Source organism: Salvelinus alpinus, chromosome 9, assembly GCF_045679555.1.
Source record: "Salvelinus alpinus chromosome 9, SLU_Salpinus.1, whole genome shotgun sequence".
Classification (NCBI taxonomy): Eukaryota; Metazoa; Chordata; class Actinopteri; order Salmoniformes; family Salmonidae; genus Salvelinus; species Salvelinus alpinus.
Genome location: NC_092094.1, coordinates 16,714,979 through 16,721,729, shown reverse-complemented (window position 1 = coordinate 16,721,729; position 6,751 = coordinate 16,714,979). Strand labels below are relative to the sequence as shown.

Sequence of the window (6,751 nt, the reverse complement as noted above, 5' to 3'; positions counted from 1 at the left end):
GCAGAGTAGAACAGAGCAGAGTAGAACAGAGCTGAGCAGAACTGAGCAGAACAGAGCAGAGTAGAACAGAGCTGAGCAGAACTGAGCAGAACAGAGCAGAGTAGAACAGAGCAGAGTAGAACAGAGCTGAGCAGAACTGAGCAGAACAGAGCAGAGTAGAACAGAGCAGAGTAGAACAGAGCCGAGCAGAACAGAGCCGAGTAGAACAGAGCTGAGCAGAACTGAGCAGAACAGAGCAGAGTAGAACAGAGCTGAGCAGAACAGAGCAGAGTAGAACAGAGCTGAGCAGAGCAGAGCAGAGTAGAACAGAGCAGAGTAGAACAGAGCTGAGCAGAACTGAGCAGAACAGAGCCGAGCAGAACAGAGCTGAGCAGAACTGAGCAGAACAGAGCAGAGTAGAACAGAGTAGAACAGAGCTGAGCAGAACTGAGCAGAACAGAGCAGAGTAGAACAGAGCAGAGTAGAACAGAGCCGAGCAGAACAGAGCAGAGTAGAACAGAGCTGAGCAGAACTGAGCAGAACAGAGCAGAGTAGAACAGAGCTGAGCAGAACTGAGCAGAACAGAGCAGAGTAGAACAGAGCTGAGTAGAACAGAGCTGAGCAGAACAGAGCCGAGCAGAACTGAGCAGAACAGAGCCGAGCAGAACAGAGCAGAACAGAGCAGAACTGAGCAGAACAGAGCAGAGTAGAACAGAGCCGAGCAGAGTAGAACAGAGCCGAGCAGAACAGAGCAGAACAGAGCCGAGCAGAACAGAGCCGAGCAGAACAGAGCCGAGCAGAACAGAGCAGAACAGTACAGAGCCGGGCAGAACTGAGCAGGACAGAACAGAGCCGAGCAGAACAGAACAGTACAGAGCTGAGCAGAGTGACGGTAGGGGTTAACTTTCTGGCTGGGTGGTTTACCTGGATAACCCAGTCTACAGTCTGCATTCTACAGCCTACAGTACAGTCTACAGTCAGCTAGTGGTAGGCTGCTGCTGCTGTGTGATGAGGAATTCACTGTGCATTGACTGAGCCCTAATTAGTGTACATGTGGAACAGAGATGGAGGGATAGAGGGAACAACAGAGAGAAGGATGGGGAGCGAGAGAGAGAGGGAGAGATGGAGGGAAGGAGGGAGAGAGGGAATGAGAGACAGAGAGGAAAGGCTAGAGGGAGAAAGATAGACAGTGAGGGAGAGAGCGGTACAGGGAGTCTCATTAGAACGAGAATCTTAAATGTTTGGTGTTCACTTCTTATTGACAAATCAAGCATGACTGGAACTATACTATGACCACTGTCATTCCTGACCTGTCAATCAAGGATCATCTGGGAGGGTGAGTGTCTCTGAGCGACTAACCCATGGCGGGGGGAGGGGGGGGCAATGTATGGATGTTTGTTGTTGCCTAATTCAGACTGGGGGGATATAGAGATTGTGCTAGTGAAAAGTAAAAGCTAGAGCGTGGTTGTAGCAAGTTTACGTGTCTGTCTGTCCTCATGCTCTACAAAGATTAGATTGTATTGTATTCAGTAGGAGACTGAAGTAAAGTTACTGTGAAGTAAAGTTATTGTGGTTCCTCTCTGCTAGACCAGGACTGGATGATCAGCCCAGCTGGTGTTCTATTTGTGTCTATTCTTGTCGAGGAACGTTCACTTTTTACCAGTGACAAAAGAACCAGAGGAGACTGTCCAACTCACTTAAACATGCACAATGTAGATGTATTTACCAAGGAATGGAGACATGATGACTACAATGAATTCACCATATTTTGTATACAAAATATTGTTGATTTCAATTCTGTCACACTAAATGATGCGAGAGGTGGTAAATACACAGTTATACACAGTTGGGGGGGAAAAAATCGGTAACACTTTGACACCTGGCGTCATAACAAGTTATGACACGGTAATAACATGTCATAATATGTTCATAACACTGTCATGACACATATATTTAAACCTTATTGACATATATTGTATTATCTGGCTTATATGATTACGATGGTCACAATGCTTCTTGACTGTAACATAAAGTATGAAAGAAACCTGAAAGAAACTGCTAAAGAAACATGGAAACTAAAACGTCATACCAAATATATTATGGCAATAGCACATTCACACATTCTCTTATAATCTCCAGCTGGCACAGCCAGGAGGACTGGCCACCCCTCAGAGTTCCTCTCTAGGTTTCTTCTTCAGTTCCTGCCTTTCTCGGGAGTTTTTCCTAGCCACTGTGCTCCTGCATCTGCATTGATTGTTCTTTGGGATTTTTGGCTGGGTTTCTGTATAGCACTTTGTGACATCTGCTGATGTAAAAAGGGCTTTATAAAGACATTTGATTAATTGATTGACTCTCTAATACTGCCAAATAGTGGAGTGGGTCGAGAGCTTCAAGTTCCTTGGTGTCCACATCACCAACGAACTATCATGGTCCAAACACACCAAGACAGTCGTGAAGAGGGCACGACAACGTCTATTCCCCCTCAGGAGACTGAAAAGATTTGGCATAGGTCCCCAGATCCTCAAAAAGTTCTACAGCTGCACCATCAAGAGCATCCTGACCAGTTGCATCACTGTCTGGTATGGCAACTGTGATTGTTTCTGTTGAATTGTGTATGTTTTGAAATGTTCTTGTCTGTATGTCTAAAACTGTACATGTCAACATGTTTACACAGGGCACAGCCGTAAAAGAGATCCAGGTCTCAGTCTGTTTTCCCTGTTAAAATAAAGATTTAAAAAAAATATATATATATAAAACTGCTAGGCATCCGACCATAAGGCACTACAGAGGGTAGTGCGTACGGCCCAGTACATCACTGGGGCTAAGCTTCCTGCCATCCAGGACCTCTATACTAGGCGGTGACAGAGGAAGGCCCCAAAAAATATGACTCCAGCCACCGAAGTCATAGACTGTTCTCTCTGCTACCGGATGGCAAGCGGTACCGGAGCGCCATGTCTAGGTCCAAAAGGCTCCTTAACAGCTTCTACCCCCAAGCCATAAGACTGCTGAACAATTAATGGAATGGCTACCTGGACTAGTTGCATTGACCCCCTCCCCTTTTTGTTTTTAGACTGTTGCTGCTCGCTGTTTATTATCTATGCATAGTCACTTTACCCCTACCTACATGTACACTACCATTCAAAAGTTTGGGGTCACTTAGAAATGTCCTTGTTTTTGAAAAAACTTTTTTGTCCATTAAAATAACATCAAACTGATCAGAAATACAGTGTAGACATTGTTCATGTTGTAAATGACTATTGCAGTTGGAAATGTTTTTTTATGAGTGTCTAGTTTGAGAACAAGATGCCTCACAAGTCCTCAACTGGCAGCTTCATTAAATAGTACCCGCAAAACACCAGTCTCAATGTCAACAGTGAAGAGGCAACTCTGGGATGCAGGCCTTCTAGGCAGAGTTGCAAAGAAAAAGGACTTGTGAGGCGTTTTTTTCTCAACCTAGACACTCTAATGTACTTGTCCTCTTGCTCAGTTGTCCCCGGGGCCTCCCACTCCTCTTTCTATTCTGGTTAGAGCCAGTTTGCGCTGTTCTGTGAAGGGTGTAGTACACAGCGTTGTACGAGATCTTCAGTTTCTTGGCAATATCTTGCATGGAATAGCCTTCATTTCTCAGAACAAGAATAGACTGACGAGTTTCAGAAGAAAGTTATTTGTTTCTGGCTATTTTGAGCCTGTAATCAAAACCACAAATGCTGATGCTCCAGATACTCAACTAGTCTAAAGGCCAGTTTTATTGCTTCTTTAATTTGAACAACAGTTTTCAGCTGTGCTGACATAATTGCAAAAGGTTTTCTAATGATCAATTAGCCTTTTAAAATGATAAACTTGGATTAGCTAACACAACATGCCATTGGAACACAGGAGTGATGGTTGCTGATAATGGGCCTCTGTACGCCTACATAGATATTCCACTAAAAATCTGCCGTTTCCAGCTACAATGGTCATTTACAACATTAACAATGTCTACACTGTATTTCTGATCAATTTGATGTTATTTTAATGGACAAAAAATTGCTTTTCTTTCAAAAACAATGACATTTCTGAGTGACCCCAAACTTTTGAACGGTAGTGTACATATTACCTGGACTAACCTGTGACCCCGCACATTGACTCTGTACCGGTACCCCCTGTATATAGCCTTGCTATTGTTATTTTACTGTGTTACTTTTTTTACTTTAGTTTATTTAGTAAATATTTTCTTAACTCTTATTTTCTTAAAAATGCATTGTTGGTTAAGGGCTTGTAAGTAAGCATGTGACAAATACAATTTGATTAGATTTGATTTACAATCCCATTTTCTCAATGTTTTCATAACATAGCTAAAGCTGGCTATCAACTAACAGTTGGCTACCATCTAGTTAGTGTTTGTTTAGCCACAGATGGAGTTGTGCAAAACAACTAAATACACACATGCGTTGTTGAGGCAACAACAGTACATCTGATTCACTCTACAGTATATACTGTGTGCAGAGCTAATTGTACAAACAAATTAGGGCTGGGCAATATGACGATATATATCGTGTGACGATAGAAAAACGTCTATCGTTTATTTCGTTGTGTTGCAAATCACTCTTTACGGCAATATTTTTGTCAATTGGACGACGCTTTGCATTCTTGTGTAATGAAACAGCAAGGAGCAAGTATCGAACCCTCGACCTTCTAGCCCAAGGTACGGCGCGCTATCGACTGTGTCGCAAAAGCTTGCTCGTGCGGCAGAGTCGATTTCCGCGCTCATAAACACTTGGAAGGAAATATGCAACACAAACACACATGGAGGATTGAACGTGACACAGCACGGAGACACGGAGCTCGTACCTAAAAGAGAGGCTACCTCGATCGCAATGACGTGGTTTGGGTATGAAAAGTCTGACACGGACCAGAAAACCGACCTCTACAAAATATGCCGCAGGCCGGTCCCGACAACAGGCTCAAACAACACTAACCTCTTTTACCACCTACGCAATAATCATGTGAAACAGTACGGAGAGAGTCTATGAATGAGACCGAAAAAAGTACAATCGTGCTAAAAACAAACCCCCGACTCAAGACGTTGCAAGAGGCTTTTACCCGCTGCACACCATATGGTAAAGAATCACGAAGATGGAAGGAGATATGTTGATAAAACAAGTTTACTGGAGAACTGAGACGAAGTAGAGACTCTGGACAGGGTGGATTAGGTTTAATTAAAAGCAATTTATTCAGAGGTAAAGATATCTGAAATAGCGTGCACGGACCCTTTCATCAAGCTCAAATGGAACTCTCTGAAAGAAGCCCAGATAACAGAGTGCATATACATTTTATACAGTACAGAAAGTAGGTTGAGTCTGGAAGTTCTGGTCCTCTGGTTGGTTCTGATGAGTTGGGCGAGGTCTCCTTCAGGCCAGTATCACTGTCCCATTGGCTCTGAGTAGAGTTCTTTGTCTTCAGAAATGTTCAGCTAAAACAGGAGATTAGGTGTGTGCGTAGATGTTCCTATTTTGACATTTCTGTGTGTCTCTGTAAAATGTTCAGACTGAAGAGGAGTTTTTGTGTGTGCGTAGATGTTCCTGTCTTATCTGTGTTTATGAAAGGTTTACGTCAGCCCTCTGTCCTTGGGTATGTGTGTGTCTCAGTTTCTCGTGATATGCAGTACCAGGCACCCCTTTTCTTATCAGTCTTTATGAAAAGGCCTGTGTCAGCCATCTGTCTCTGGGTGTGTGTGGGTCTCCGTATCTGCTATGAGTTTGTGAGAAACCCTGTTTGGAAAGAAGTTAGTTATAACAATGTATTAGCAAATATGCTTGTGTTATAATAAATGATATTTATTACAAATAACAGCTGCCGTTACAATTTACATCTGCAAAGACATGGCCCTAATTTACATGGTTGAGAAAGGAGGTTTCGTGAGTTGGTGTTAACACTCAACCCAAGGTACCAAATGCAAATTGATATGTGACACGTATTAATGCCAAAATAACATGCAAAACAGGCAAGCCCCCCCCCCCCCCCAAAAAAAATAATATATATTTTAGGCCTATATTTATTTTGTTTGCAATTATAGTTTAAGTGTTTTCTATTTACCTTTTTAGATTCTATACATTTATATTTTATATTTTGTTACATGCTTAATTGAAAATGTGCACAAAGGTTCTAAATAATAGGAGAAATAATCAAATATGAATAAGTACCTTTTATTTGTTGAGTATAATTCAACATGTAATAAGAAATAGGCCTTTACATGTGGTAATTTTATAGAAACTATTTATTCATTGAATTTACAGAAAATGTGCTATATCGTGATATGTATCATTATCGGGATATGAAATGACCTATATCGGGATATGAGATTTTGGCCATATCGCACAGCCCTAAAACAAATTATAGAAGAAGCCTGTGTATTAAATGTAACAAAAACCCTTAACTACTATCTACCTATGGTAGGCTGGCTAGCGCTGAGTTAGCAAATGTTGACGTTAGCGGTTGACATGCGAACATCAGATACAGATTTGATAAAAAAGTAACTTTCTAAAATACTTATCATTAGCGTGGTTCATGTACTCATGTAAATACACTTACTACAAGCCTTTGTTTGTAAAAAAAATAAAAGTATATATATTTATTAAGAGACAAAAAGTTTATAACGAAAATACATTTAATCCGAGGCGCCATATTGTCTCATTGATTTACATACAAAGTTAGCTAGCTTAGTTTGGCAACCCTACAAGACCATGGCACTTGCCTATAGAGCAGCAAGAGGAACTGCCCGGCTCTGCTAAAA

The 6,751-nt window shown here is 41.8% G+C and overlaps 1 protein-coding gene across 3 annotated transcripts in view; it reads left to right on the top strand.

The window, feature by feature from the left end:
- Window positions 1-5,113: 5,113 nt before the first annotated feature.
- Window positions 5,114-6,751, top strand: part of LOC139584410 (neuron navigator 2-like) — a 94,837-nt gene continuing 93,199 nt past the window's right edge. For all 3 annotated transcript variants that reach the window (XM_071416195.1, XM_071416194.1, XM_071416192.1), the window contains exon 1: window positions 5,114-5,904. The gene's annotated coding sequence lies outside the window, so the exon portion shown is untranslated. The remainder of the gene's footprint in view (window positions 5,905-6,751) is intronic.